This window comes from Cupressus sempervirens, chromosome 10, assembly GCF_028749045.1.
Source record: "Cupressus sempervirens isolate cs-2001-9-10 chromosome 10, ASM2874904v1, whole genome shotgun sequence".
Classification (NCBI taxonomy): Eukaryota; Viridiplantae; Streptophyta; class Pinopsida; order Cupressales; family Cupressaceae; genus Cupressus; species Cupressus sempervirens.
In genome coordinates this window covers 43,231,904-43,248,185 of record NC_143127.1, presented here as the reverse complement: position 1 = coordinate 43,248,185, position 16,282 = coordinate 43,231,904, and the positions used below count along the sequence as shown (strand labels likewise).

Here is a 16,282-nt window from a genome sequence, read left to right as displayed (position 1 = left end):
AAGACCCTGAAAAAAGATAATATTTCATGAATATCACCATGTGTTTCTACACATTTTGTAAGTTGATGATGTAATAATGCCTACAATACTTCACCATATAACACCAATCTTGCCTTTCGTGCCATAAAATCTCAAGATTTTCAATCTGTGTGCATTATCCCTCAAAAAGGTTTCTCTTTGATTTTATGAAATTTGATAATATGTAGCATAAGGGCAAACAGGACAGTGCAAAGAGAGCTACTGGATTGCTACATGTAATTTGCCAAAAAGCATAAACCTACTGAATCCACTTCATTTCTGAGTTTCCACATATCAATATTATCTCTTGTATCACAATTTATATGGACCATAACTATTTAATTACTTTTAAATTTGGATGTTGTTTGTGAAAAGAGGATTTAATATAATACCAAGATAGTGAAATGAGTAAATAGTTGAAACTTGACTGACATTGCAGCATAATGGAAATATGTGTTGCTCATACATACCAACATAAGCAAAGAAAAGGCAATATAAAGTAGCAACAATAGATATTGGAATGGAGGCAAAGATTTCTCCAAATTTTCCTAGAATGACAAAAGCACAAAATCAGCTCTGTAAATTATTAGGTTTAAAATATAATATCCAAATACTATAGAGAATAGAGAGCCCAACTGAAGATGATTATCACCAAGAATATGGAAGAATATCATAAATCCTATTGCTATTTGTATCACCCTGCAACTTCCAACTCATGTCAATGCCAAAAGACCAGCATTCCCACTACATGTAGATAACACACAATTTAGAGTTATGAATTAGTCCTTATTCATGAGGGCCAAGGAGTAGCTGAAAGTGCTAGGCTTCTTACATTGATACAATGGACCCATTTAGAGTTCCAAACATCTCATCCAACAAGAGTCCAATTCCCTACAAAAATACCTATTAGATCTCCTCCCTAACCTTCCTCTAATAATGCTAATGTACAAACACAAGGAAAATAGGAATGAGAGAAGTAAAGAAGAAAAAGTCCACTCCTCACCTGCCAACCTATACCTCAGCTTAGGATAGATGGAGGAGGAGCTATGGCACCTGCGTACCTTGACACAACATAAAATGCACCAATAGACTACCAATTCAAAGAACAACAATCAATACACTTTGCAACATATGGATAATTAACAAAGTAGTCAACAACTACAAAAATAATTAAATATGAAGACTTGAATTTGGAATTTGAAAAGCTAACCTCAATGAGTGAGACAAAAGAAACAACCATCATTGCAAATGCTTATCCTACATCAAATATGGGCGCTCTCCATTGGAATGGATAGGGAATCCTTATCCTACAGAATAACAAGAATGAGTGAAAATTGTTTTCAAAAATGTGATTTAACATGAGAAATTTGTAAGTCATCAAATCATCCCATGGTTTTGAAAATAAGAAAATAACTCATTGCTATCTACTAGGATAGAGAACATGCTATAATAACACTATTAACAAGTAAAGCAATGAATCATGTATATAAAATATATTAATAATGCAATTGCACTAGTATTAGAAGTACTTCACAAGACAAAATTAATAGGAATAGCAATTGTTTAAAGTGATAAAAAAACAAACGAATAATGTGGCATTTCCTAGAGAAACTACAACTTTCATTCTGGCACAATAGAAAGTGATGGATAAATTGATAATAGACTGAACCCACATGAAAAATATTGACTTGCAAAATAATAAAATAAAAACCCCTCTAAAGAAAATTATGTGCACAAAACTAAATAACTACATGTACTTGAGAGCACTGAAAGTGATCTAGATATTGACAACAGTAGAAATAAAAGAATGTATATAAAAAGCTTAGCTTAAATAGGAAGTAACATACAACACTGATATATGAACAACAGAATCATTAAAAATTGATAAAGTAACTTACCATCTAAGTCTAGTACAAGGGTTATAGGTGGCCTTTGCCTTGCTTGTTTGGGTAACAATATGGGTCGATATGGAGAAACCACATTCGAGAGATTAGGAAAACTTTTGATGAATAAATATGGGTCAAAATCATCAAGTTCATTAGAGGTGCTTGAGTCATTGCCATCATTAACACCATATTCTAAAGACTTTGTCTATTGTATTGCGAGGAACAAGCATTCCTCATTTGAGTTAAGGAAATCTTCAATAGATACAGTGTCATATGTATAATTAGATGTTGCATTTTCATCCACAAGAGACCATACAATGCAATTGTCAGTGACATAAAATGCTTGTGATTGAATAAATTCATCTTCAAGAAAGCTTGTTGTATTTGTGAAAGAATCTTGCACAGTTGCAGTTGCATCAGTATACACCTTGAACATAGATGTGTCTTTAAATACATCTAGAGATGAATAAAAAGCAGAGGAAGTCATATAGTTCTCTTCAGATGCAGCATTATCATTGTCTTGTATGTTGTCTACTATATCGATTCACTTATCATCAGCCTCGTAGTCATCAACTACAAAAAGAAAAGTGTTAATGAGTTCAATATTCAATGCCCTGCCCATTTCTTCTAAAATATTTAGATATTTAAATCGTTCCATGAAATCTAAGAATTTAAATTGAAAAAGTGAAGGAATTTGAAAGTATGAAAATTTGAAAAAGATGTATGTGAACCTTGGTACAAAAGATTGGAAAAATGGATTTCTTTGGAACACAATAAACAAAATTGACAGAAACAAGAGCTATTAGAAATCCCTGAAAAATGGATTAGAAAAAGGCAACCAATTTCAATGGTAAAGAAGAGAAGTAAAGCATGTCACACAACTACCATACAAGAAGAAACAAAAAGAAAGCATTTCATGGTCATGGCTATGTAATACAAGGTTTCTCTTGACCCTTCAAATTTCCATTTTAATGATTAATCATTATCATAGATCTATGGTATATGTCCACAATGTCTACCTATTTGTAGATTTGGTTCATAACTCGAGGACTACCCAAGTTTGACATCAGTTATCCACAATGCACACAATCATTTATCCAAGTTAAGATGATGCCAAAAAACATGTAAATAGATAAGGCTTTGTAAAATATAACACATTTGACATGTCAACATTTAAGGTTTTGTATAGTACGATCCTCTCTTGTTGCATTATTGATCAACCAAGAAAGACAATGACTAAAGAAGATTGACAAAGTGTGACATGATGAAATCCTAACAAGATCAAACTTTGGTTAGAACCTATGTTTTGGGGATGTTACAAGTGGCAAAATGTCAAGCAATTGTTGTAAGTTGTAACTATTTAATTTTATATAATGAATATAAACATTGACAATGAAATTGAAAACAATTATACTTAGTTGATTAGATAGTCAACTTTTGATTCAACCGAAATGTTATGTACAAGAGTAAACTTAGTGTAATATAGGGTAAAACAAGATGTAGATGATTGGTTTACTTTTGAATGATACTCTTATAAGCTTAAGTATCTCAAGCTAACTTCAATGTCAATCTTAAACTATGAGCCAATTATGAGGCAGGTTGCACATACCCTTGAGCAATAAAAAGCTTACAAAATACCTCCCATGTCTTGCACTAGAAGAAAGTACTAAGGAAAGATGTTATCTTGGCTCCTAAAATAAAAATTTTAGTGGCAGAGAAAAAAAATTCTATACCTGTAGAAGGATCACTTCAAAATGCATGGGAAGGACTAGAAATACAGCAACCCCTAGCACTAAACTAGTCAAAGCAGTTCAGGTGAGATTATCAGCTCATTAATTAAATTTAGTTTTGAGAGATAAATGGAGATTTTCTGGGTTCTTAACTTTTACATTGATATTTATTTGTATTTTATGTAAAAAGAGTCATGTACGATGTCTGTTATACCATTCTCTTAGTTCATTTTTAAAAAAAACAATTATGTGAAAATTACATCTTTCACATGGATAAAGGTACAAGTGATAAGTTAAATTAAGCCATTAGGCCTTAGAAATATATTAATGATTTTGGATGTATGTGATTGTGCATAGGTATATGACAACTATGCCTCAACCAAGGCATCATCTAAACTTATCTAGTAAGTAGTTGTGGCTTGAACTTGTGTCTACACTTGCATCAAAATATATCTTGCCTCTTTATGAACTTTCACATAAGTTTTTTAGTAGCACTAGAGTTTGCATTTTTAACCAATTTTGGGGATAGGGACTTCAGGGAGATTACTTCCAATAGCTACAGTTTCATGTTTTTCCAGTAATTATAGATTTCTATTTTGCAGAAGTCACATATTTTGCATGCAAACATTCCACACATCAGTTGAGTTCAGATGTTTTTAGATTCCTCCACTTGTTTCAAATTCTGTTCAGTTTCATCTTTTGTGAGGCTTGCAAAATATTACCACAATCTTTGAAGTATGGCTCATAACATGCATATATGCATATCCACAAAATGGAACAATGGACCTTCTAAAACAGAAGCAAGAGTATTTGTATCCCTATTATGATATTATCCATTCTTTTCACATGTATCATGTAGTTATATTACCATTGTATTCAGTTATATTTAACAAACAATGTGCCTTAAAACATTTTCCATCGGCATTTCATCTAATTATTTTTAGTTTTTATTATTTAAATATTGATCAAAACAAAAATTAATAATAGCATTATGATACACATATTCCATAGGTATTTATCTAATTGCCAACTAAAAAAATGCTTTAAGTTAATAATAACTGACCTTATTATAATAAGGAAGGTTATCAAAGGGGAAGGTTTCCAACATACCACCACTGGCACAATTAGTTGAGGCTTCATCATTAGGCATATGACAAACATGTGAAAATTGGGTCTCAACTGCAAATTGATGTGTTGTATTCATGCATAATTGTACAAAGAGATAATAGTTTTCTTATTTACAAATAGGAAATGGATCCAAAATGACAACTCCTACATTTATTTCTATTGACAGATTTAGAAAAAAAACAAATTAAGTTTAGCAATATTCACAACTTTTTGCCAAAAAGTAATGTTCACTTTGAATGCAAATACATATGAAAAGACAATCCTAACCTAAGGTGACCTTCAATGTTTTGTCTTCTCAATGGCTACCGCTAAGCCACAACATCTAACTATTAATTAACAAAAAGCACAGGTAGAATTCCAATACAACAATAATCTATTCTAGTCTATAATAATGTTTTATTTAGCTGTTAGAAAAGTCAAATTCCTAATTTTATTTTTTAAAACTTTCAAACTCAAAAAGCATTTAGGAGAAGCTTGCCCATAAATAGAACTGTCATTACAACAATTTGAAACTTAGCAGCATTCTCTAAGAATGAGAATGTATTATAGCCTCTCCTCAAATATTAAAGTTGTAGTTCTAAGACAATTATTTCACAATCCCAACTATATCAACTAAATCTAAAACATATTACTTCTGAAGTCTTTGTTTAGAAACCTTACATAATCAAATGACTCTCAAGATATTGACAATTTATGGCACATTAATCAAGAAGAAAATGGTTCTACAAGAAATGCAATCAAGCATTATACAACCTTTTGATCATTGCAAGAGTCATTTGCCATAGAAAATGCAAGTCTTAGATCTTGAGTTTGATAGTCATCATCAGCTGACTTCTTTTATAGTTGGTATCCTTGACTCATTTTCCTCCAACATATTCTGACTAGCCATTGCATGACTTGGAAAAATGCAAACTGAAACATAATTAGGATACTAGTCTAGGCTTTTGACAACTTCAGCTGGTATTACTTAATGGAAATGAGGTGGAAGGATGAGTCCTTGAGGCTTTGTATGTCATTTAATGATGGATCCATCATCTCACAACACACTAGACCAATCAATCTTAGAACATTGCATGATTTATGTTTTAGTAGTTCTAGGCATATCAATGCATGAATCAACAAAAGTTGCTATATTAAAAGGCATTTCAAAGAGCTAGTTATTCTCTCTTTATAATTGGGTGTGAAAAGTAGGAAATGATGATTATAGAGGTGCACTCCACAATGAGTAGGGTTTGTGTCATGGTAAGTGCTTAGTCATTGCAGTCAAATTTATTGTAGTACACCTTAGGAATGTCCCCCTTGGTCAGCCAGCGCTAGAAGAGGAGGTCCTACCCTCCTCAATAATTGGTCCTAAAGGGCACTACTTGGTCACAATGTGACAAGTTTTGGCCCTAAGTTTGACATCCTAAGCACTCAAGAAGAGACCTACCTTAAGAGATTTGGTACAAATTCCCTCAACCCTCCTCGGGTTACTTCCAAAAAAACCCCACTCTAGTTCAATAAGCTTCTTTATGATCAACATTATATGATTCTTAGGTTTAGAAACAGTTGTAGGCTAGTGCTTATAGTCAAAATGATGAAGACAGATTTTAGTGTGTCTCTATCAGATTACTCTAACAGAATAAATTAATCTATGTAATAAAGTTAAAAAGATAGAATCTAGAACAAGTATTATTTAGAAAGCAACATGCAAGAAGGTAGTTATGAGCAATTAATTTAATATTTCTCACTTATTATGGAGATGCTGAAAAGACTAAAGAGGTGTAAAAGTAAACGAAATCATAGTAGCATGCCATTTACACAGCAATGGTAAAATTACAAAATGTAAATGGAATTCAATTATTCTAGAATTGAAATAGCTACAACTGGGGAGAAAAAAGATAATACTATATACAACCGAAAAAATAAGGACATTTCGATAAATTCCATGGGCAAATTCCACTTTGAAGGGCCTCAAAGATGTAGAATAAGAAAATGTAGAAACTACTATAAACTTATTTTTTCTGGAAAGTTCAGAATTATGTCTAGAATTTTTATTTGGATGATTGTGTTACTTCTTTGATCATTCATTTATCCTTGAGAAGTAGTAGGTCCCATTGCTCCTAATTGTAACAAATGAGGTAAGTTTTCCTAATTTTGGTACATGGTGAACCATTTTCTCTTTTGCCAAAATTGTCCAACTCTAATGACTGGATGGAGTGGAATCTATCAATTATTCATTTCATTGACCACTATATCAATGATTTGATTAGTAGTCATTTTCATGGCATTGGTCATGGTTTGGTCTAGTGCTCTATAATGGCTTAGCAACATTTGATATGTGCATGAGTGGTGGGATTTATGGATAAGGTAATTCTACTTTGAGCACTGGAGGCAACTTGTGGTAGGGTGCCTGAATTATCACTTGTCTTCTTATTGATGGCCGATGTCACTGTTTTCCATTTGGACCATTGACCTTCTCTTTTTGAAGATGCAACCATAAATTGTGTCCACCTAAAACAAATGAGTGCTATAAAGCTAATCAAACTATTCCTTGTATTTCCCACTATTATATGCTATAAAATTTTGTGAACCTGCTATCTTTGTCAAATGCATACAAAAAAGTTTTTTTCTTATCTAGTTCCCTTTTAATGTGGGGTTAGACCTCTTCCAACATGACATGTAGTGCTACATCAATGGATGCAATTGTTCGAGTAAGCTTTTTGAAATGGATTGTATCTTATGAAAATATGAAAGTCTTTTGAATGTAGCTGCATGTTAGTGTGAATAAGGTTATTTTCTATCTAGCTCTTTCTTAGCTCTTTTCATGCTAGGTTAAGGTTACTTAGGGTATCTTCATCAAATGCATACAAAAAAGTTTGTTTTCTTATCTAGTTCCATTTTAATGTGGGGTTAGGCCTCTTTCGACATGACACATAGTGCTACATCAATGGATGCAATTGTTCAAGTAAGTTTTTTTTAAATTATTCATATCTATCAAATCATTTCTTCAATCTTCCATTGTGCATCAATATCAAAAGGATCGGCATTAAGAAGTGTCTACCACATACAAAGCCCTTATAGAATTAGAAAAGAAAAAAGAGGTAGTACCTTAAACAAGAAAAACTTTGTATGTCTCAAGCTGAAGGTTATAATTAATATAAGTACCGAAGCATTATCCCCCTCCAACAACTAGCACTTTATTCTCCCATCCTAAACTAAATGAAAAAAGGAAATAAATAACTAGTATAATAAGATTAAATTTTAGATACGAGTTTGAAACATGTGTAATCCCTATGAAAAATTAGTCATGACCATACTTGCTGGATTTGATTATAGAACAGATGTGGCATGCTGAGTTTGAACCCAAACTTGGAGTCAACACTTTGATTTGGCAGACACTTGGCAAATTGAAGAAACCATGAAATATAGAGGGTTTTTAGTGAACTAAATGCTTTTTCTATGCAAACTTCTCCTAATCAGCTTTAAGAGATATATATATTTATGTAACAATATATTTTTTAAGCCATTGTTGTGCACCATAGCCCAGGGGCATCATACCTAGATCCCAAAATATCATACATCCAAGCTTTGATCTTTCCATCAATGGCTGTAGAGAAAATGAACTATATGCAAAGAAAAGAATTACAACCATCCTACCTTCCACATTATCAAGTACTGAAAGCAATGGAAAATGACTTGACATTGGGTGGAAATCAAACACCAAAATAAGTAGTGGTGCAAATATTCTTAAATATTCAATTTCCATGTCAATACATCAAGTTTTGAGAAATGAAGTACCTGGATACTTTCTTTGTGGTGAGGACAAACTGAATGTACAAGTGCTTCATGGCCTTCAAATGTATATTATTTTTGACCAGCTATTGCATCCCATACCTGCAGCATAGAGAGGAAGGTTACCTCTGGTCTCACATAAACTAGATGACTATAAGTAATTGAGAATTGATAAAAATAGATATGGACAATATGCTTGGAAAAGGAAACACCTACAAGACCAATGCAAGTGTGTTAATAAATCAATGGAAAGAATCTTGACCCAAGCAAACATAATAATATTTACAAAGGGCATTTAGTGAATATGCACTAAGGTCAAATTTTCTACACACTTCCCTTGAGAATACAAATAATAGATTCACTTACCAAGTACTTGCCCATCTGGGCTCCAGATACAACAGTTCATTGATACAACTAGATCTTTTAATAGGGCTGCCTAAGACAACATAACAGAAAGAACATATATAATTATTACCTAAATAAACACAACACTATCCTCTTGAGTAAATACTAAATATATTTTCATGTTCCTTATTAAAAAATTAAAATCAAAATTCAAGCTTATTAAACTATGTCTGCTTGCATTGGCATTGAGCAGGCAGAAATGTCCCAAACTTTAAAGCTCCTTTGAGCTAACTTTCCCCTAGATGCTACCTCCCAAATTGCAATGTCACCAACATTTGTTCCAACTGAGAGATCAAATCAAAAATCAAAATCTTCAAAAAAAATTAAAAAAAATTCTTTACTTACAAAACCAAAGCCACATCTTCGTAATTGAAGGAAGAATTGTACATCATGTGGAATTACCTAATAAGATTATTTGTTGCTAAGGATGAAAATCCATGCTCATGAAATTTGAAACTTGATTGAGGGTTTTTGCCACTATTTTGGGAAGATTTTCTTGAGAGTACATGGTATGAGCACCTGGATAACTCACCTTAAAAGAAAATAGTAATATTGAGTTTCAGTATTTAGAAGAGAAATTCTTTGTATCACTGTCAGTGAACATTCTAGAGAAAAAGAATAACCTAGAAAAGATACTCTACACACACCTCATCAGATTGTCCAATTCAAAGAGATTTCATAAGATCCTCAGAATCAACAGACTGATAATCAACTATAGGACCATTTGAAAGTGAAGTTCTAGGTTGTTTAAGGATAGCAACTGATGCAATTAAATAAATTAGAAAATGGAATTTTCTATGTATTGGAATATCCAATAAAAAAAATTAGATAATCTTACACTTCTTACAAGATCTAAAAAAGACAATGTTATCTAATACAACTCATAAGAAATAAAAATTCTTTCACATGCCACTGAGCTTGTGAAATGTGTCTCCTTATTAAAAAGTATATATATTTTATGCTTCCAGCAGCCATGTCTCGAGATATGGTCAAGTAAATTCACCTATATTTTGAGGTGGTGTAAGAGATATAGGCCCAAGAGCTACTACATGGTGTGGAGTAGAAGGATTTTGACTAGCCATCCATCCCAGAGAACTAGCAGAAGGAGCACCCGTTGGTTGAAATGGCTGAAATCATATTGCAAAGGAACTTGTCTTGTTAACAGTAACACCAAAATGAAAAAATCACTAAATAAAAAGTTATAAAAGAATTGATAAAATAAAAGACTTAAACGAGTGATGTACCAGTTGATTCACATCATGGGGAGCACTAGGAAAGGTTGCTCCTTTTGGGAGTGCCCCAACAAGAGGGTTATTTGAAGGAGTTGGTGCTCGAGTTCAATTAGTAGGTGCACATGTATGATCTACAAATAATGTCTTTCTATTGGGATTGGGTCTAGGGTTCTTACAAAATTGATGCTGCTAATTAAGACTGAACATAGATAATCCAATACCAAGCTTTAGAATATAATAACCTTAACTAAACCCCTATTTTACATTAACACTTTAAGATTATATGACATTCAACAAGTATTACTCAACCTTCTCACACCACTTTCATTAACTTAAACATTGCAAATTCTTAAACCAAGTTAGCTAGCTACAACATACCTTTGATTTATGAGAGTTCTAAGACAAGATGCTTTGAGGCCATGAAATTGGAGCTTGTCACAAAAGTGAGGATTGGCCTCTATCAATTTCTTAAGTTCCATCAACATAATGTTTCTTGCAAACTTGGACTCCCCATATTTAGATAGCTTCTCATTTTCCTTGCATGAATCACAATCTCAATCTTTAAATGTTGTGCTCAACATAACACAACTCCTATACAAGCTCCTAGAAAAATAAATAGAAAATTAAACTTTTCTTGTCAATCATTCCAATATGAATACTTTTGTCAAAAAAGGGCTTCAACAAAATGTAGTTGTATATCCCTACATGAGAATTTTAGTTCCCAATAATATATAATAATATATCAGAATTTGTATTTATGGGGAAACAATCAATTTCTCAAACTCATTACAGTAATGGACAATTTTAAAGTACAGGTGAGAAAATGAAGAATTAAATATTGAAAAAATGACATGAGACCTGAAGTTCTCCAGAGTAAGAAGTTGTATAATCTCCTTGAATAGCTCTTCATTGAAAGAAGAAAATACTTTGAGATTCTTGACTAGTATGTCCACAACCTTAGCCCAATCTTGTCTAAATACACTCAATCTCGAATTAGTTTTCCATAACCAATCATAACCGCCGTCTTTCAAAAATTCTTGGATTTCTAAATCCCAGCTAAAAAAAAGTTAAGCAATCCTTAATATGGTTCCCACAAAGACATCTGGAAAATATACAACATTTCCAAACATTTTTTTATGCACCTAAATTATTTACTGTTTACAAGGAGCATAGATTTCTACAAGACTAAAATTTAGGTCATCGTTCTAATACTATTAATTTTAATAAAAAAATGCAAACTATAAGTATCTACAAAGGAACTTAAAAAACTTACTTGTAAAGTGCCTCTAGATATTTCTATTTTCTGATCTCAAAGAAAATTTTCATGGAGTATCGATTATCATCCACCTTGGTGAACCCAGAAAGGTAACTTTCTACCTCATCCCAATCCCCTGCTTGCACTTGATCCTCAAAGTACTTCATGTTGAAAAAATACCTAGATTCTTGCTCCAATCTACAAATATCCACAAACCCAAAACATCAGAAGCCAACAAAACTAGATTCAAAAAATAAAAACACAAGAAAATCCATTAAAAGAAAGATGGGTATCTTCTGGTTTCCATAAGATTACTTATGTGTAGTTTACTTGAACTTCTCATCATCCAAAAATTGTAATATTAGGAACACCAATTCCCTGCTCAAAGAAGTCATGTCTGTCGCCCTTGCCTCTAGTGCAACAAATCCAATAGACCACAAAGAACTACGAAAATTACTAGAGAGTCCAAACTTCCCAAAACACATGCTAAAAAACAATGTGAAAACCAACCAGAGCTAAACTTGCCTCAACGCACTGCAAAAAACCATGTGAAAACACACAAAACCCAAATGAACCCACACACGTGAAAAACATACAAGCAAAAAATGTTTCTTTTTTTACCATGTAAGCCCCGTGTTGGTCAAAATTTTGACCAACATGGAACTTACATTTAAAAAAAAGAAATTTTTGCCTTAACATTCTGACCAACCTAAACTTATTTAGTTTATGGTCAAATATTTTGGTAGAAAATGAGGTTAGATGTAGTAGTGGACTCTGCAGAAACATTTTCCTGCTGTTGCAAGATTGGAAGGAGTAAGAATTCTGCTTGTTTACTCTGCATACAAAGGTTTCAAAGTTTACCAAATGAATGTTAAGTATATATTTTTGAATGATATATTAGAGGAAGAGGTTTATATAGAATAGCTAGAAGGATTTTTTGATGCTAACAACAAAAATATGGTATGTAGACTACACAAAATTTTATATGGTTTGAAGAAAGCACCAAGAGTATGGTATGAGAGGCTTCATAATTATCTTGTGAAGATTGGATTTGAGAGGAATGATGATAAAAATAGTCTATACTTGAAGACAGAGAAAGGACAAGGTATTTTACTTTCGAAATTTTTTGTTGATCATATCATATTTGAAGGTCAAGATACTTGATGTAAGGCTTTTACAAATGAAATGAAGAAAGAATTTGAGATGTCTATGTTTGTAGAGATCAAGTTCTTTGTGGATTTGCAAGTACATCAAATGAAATATGGTATATACATCACTCAGTCAAAGTATGTTAAGGAGATGCTAAAAACTTTTGGATTGGAAGATTCTAAGCTAGTAAACACAGGTATGGTAACAGGCTATAAATTGTCAAAGAATGATGATTCAATTGAGGTGAATCAAATATTATATAGGTCTATGATTGAGAAATTACAATATGTAGTGCACAACAGACCTAATATTGCATTATTAGTTGGGATAGTTGCAAGATTCTCTACTAATCATAGGGAGAATCATTTGATGACAGTTAAGAGAATAATAAGATATCTAAAATGAATAAAAGACTATGGTCTATATTACAAGAAAAATAAGAAATTTGAGAGCCTACACTAATGCTGATTGGGTTGGAAATATTGATGACAGAAAGAAAAATAGTGGAGGAGCATTTATCTTAGGAAAAAGGCTGGTCACATAGACTAGCAAGAAACAAAATGCATATCTCAATCTACTGCTAAAGTTGAATATGCTACTATTGCAGTAAATTGTACAAATATTATATGGATCAAACAACTACTTAAAGGTATGAAAGAAGAAAGCACTGAACCTGTGATACTTTATTGTGATAATACAAGTGCTATAAATATATCAAAGAATCCTATGATTCATACAAAGACTAAGTACATTGAAATCAACTATTATTACTTGAGAGATTTAGTTCAAGATAAAGAGGTGATGATGGAATATGTTAACACAAAAGAACAAATAGATGATATCTTCACAAAAGTATTACATAAGGATGCTCATGAGTATCTAAGAGGTAAGCTAGAGGTGATACCCCTATCAAAGGCTATCTAAGAAGTATGAGGAGTGCCCTACATCAAACAATGCCTAAAGTAGTCAAAGAGCTAGAGTTACAAATTAGTCACAAGCTAGGTGACCAAGGGAGAAACTGAGAATTTTCATATTTGCATATTAAAGATGAAAAGTCTTTGGTATTATTTTCAAAGAGGGAGATAGTGTACCAAAGGGAGATATTAAAAAGGGAGAAGAGGGAGAAATCATGATACTCTTGATCTTGTTAAGGGAGGAACTATTGAAGGAGAGATCTAGAAAGAGAAACATAAAGGGAGATAGAAGATACAGATAGAAGAAACATGGAAATCTACACTAAGGGAGAATAGTTCACTTGTTGATAACATCTACTTAGTAAGAGGGAGATAATATTGACTAAGATATAAGAAGTGATCAAGATGGAGTCATAAGGATGAGTTGATTGATTGTCTATTGATCAGAACATAATTTTGTAACCTATTCAAAAGATAGAAGTTACTGATAGAGGGAGAGATTTTAATACAAAGAATTATTTTCTTTTTGATATTTTGTTGGTTGTACTGATTAAGTTTGGTTAGTTTGGTTTGCCATCAATACCAAAGAGGGAGATTGTTGAAAATAGATTGATATAAGTATGATAATGTGTTTCAATCATTGTTTTGTCATTGATGTCAAAACCTACTACTTTCTAATAAGACAGTTTCTTAGATGATTTGAGTACTATCACTTGTTTTATTAATGAAGAGGATTTGATCAAACGAGGTAACAATAGCACCTAGAGGAAAGGTTGAGTTATGATATGGAAGAGGAGTACAAGGATTAGTTGAGACAATAATATTATAGTGAATTAATAATTTATTTAAGGTTGTAAAGGATGATTACACTAATTAAGTTTAGAAGAACAAGTTAAACAATGTATACAAAGATTAACAATCTGCATAGTAGGTGCTGAGCAAAGTTAGTCTAAGCCAAACAAAAAATCAATTGGGTTCAAGAAAAGTAAATTTTAGTGTATGCTGAGGGATACAATGTAAGCCAAGTAAAGTTTAGTTGATGTCAAACTCCAATAAACTTTAGTTTATGCCAAGTGATTTGATAGTGGATGTCGAGCAACACAATATGTGTCAAGCACCAGAAGCTAGTTAATGTCAAGCATCAACATTATGAGAAAGATTGAGAATTTGATGAATTTGAGCCAAAAAGTTTAATTTCTTAGATTGTGTGAATCGTGTGGAAGGTAATTTTGATGAGCTGGTGGCACAAAATTCATGATAAACCATTTTGAGGTGAATTCAAAGAGAATTAAAGAAGTTTCTAGAAGGGAATGAAATGAAACAATTGGTAGATTCATTGAACCCTACCTAATCTAACCTTACTCTAAAATGGATGATGGAGGATGAATGAAAAAAGATCTTAATTTTCTATTTATAAAGATGGCTAGAAGGTAGTAATGTGTAAGAACCTAAGGAAGACAAGGAGTCTAGGATATTGCTTCATTCAGTGACCTAAGAGAAGAGACTACATTGGCAAAAAAAGCAATAAGGCTTAAGGGTATAGATGCTTGAAGGGTGAACAAGTTGTCAAAGCTGAAGTGTGTGAAAGCCAAGTAGAATGGAGGATTGAAAAAAAGATCTATAATCTACAAAGTGAGTTGTAAGTTGTTATAAGATCAATCCTTACTATTACTTTTTAATCATTGTACCAGTCTAAGGTAAATCCTTTGGATTAAAGTTGACCTAAAAACCATTTGTAAATCCTTTAACTTGGTGACATTCCAAGTGAATGATTTAAAGTCCTCTAACAAAGCTCACTCTTAACAAGGTGATTAAATTCCTTTAACTAGGCCATTTATAATAGTGTGCATTGTAACCTTTAATAGAGTTGGCCTTTCATAGGGCATCACTTTAGAAGAATGAGAATGAGTAGCATGTTACTGGTGGTTTTATCCAAATTGGGTTTCCACGTTGAATTATTGTGTTAAATGTGTTATTGAATCTGTTATGTTTCATGTTTACATTTTTGCAAATTTGATTTGACAGTACCCTACAAGTTTATGTATGATCTAATGAATGCATGAATGATGAATTTTTTTAAGGATATGGGTTCACTAAGCTGTGTAAATTTTTAATTGTACATTTGAAGCTTGGATAATTGATTCCCCACCCCCTCCAATTGTTCTAAGTAATTTCAACATGTGTACCTTAAGGGAACCTTCCTGCCATGTTCACTCTCATTATCATAAGATCATGACCCCCTTAACAAGAAGAAATTGCATTTGTTTATTGAATTTTCTTCTAATCTTTTGACCTCTAGTTGATCTCCCTATTTAAACCTACTAGATGTCTCACTTTTGTCTTCTATTCCTACATTTTCCTCACTCGAGGAAGACAGATCAGACAAATACCTATTTGGCGATACCTACAATCCATAAAATGAGAGACATACTAGGACTAAAGTTGATGTTGATGGTAAAGAGAAGATATGCAAATAAAAAATCATATCTATATGGTCTATTGACTTATACCTATCAATCCATGTGACTATACAAGATCTTGGTCAAAGGCATTGAATATCCTGTATATGTAAATCACTTAAGTTAGCCAAAAAAATGGTCTACTTAATGTGTACATCTAGAAAAATATTGGACATGTTGTACTTAATGTTTATATCTACACATATGGTTTTGAAAGAAAAATTTGGTCACCTCACTCAAATTCACCCATATTATAACCAATGAAAATTTGTCCACTTAAAATTCTCTATATACTAAAAATTACATAGAAGACAAAAATTATATGATGCATT

At 32.3% G+C, this 16,282-nt stretch overlaps 2 pseudogenes; both read right to left on the bottom strand.

Annotated features, from left to right (window-relative positions):
- Positions 1–1,840: 1,840 nt before the first annotated feature.
- Positions 1,841–7,242, bottom strand: LOC149532478 (uncharacterized; annotated as a pseudogene).
- Positions 7,243–8,262: 1,020 nt separating this feature from the next.
- On the bottom strand, positions 8,263–11,823 carry LOC149532477 (protein TOPLESS-RELATED PROTEIN 2-like; annotated as a pseudogene).
- Positions 11,824–16,282: the final 4,459 nt, after the last annotated feature.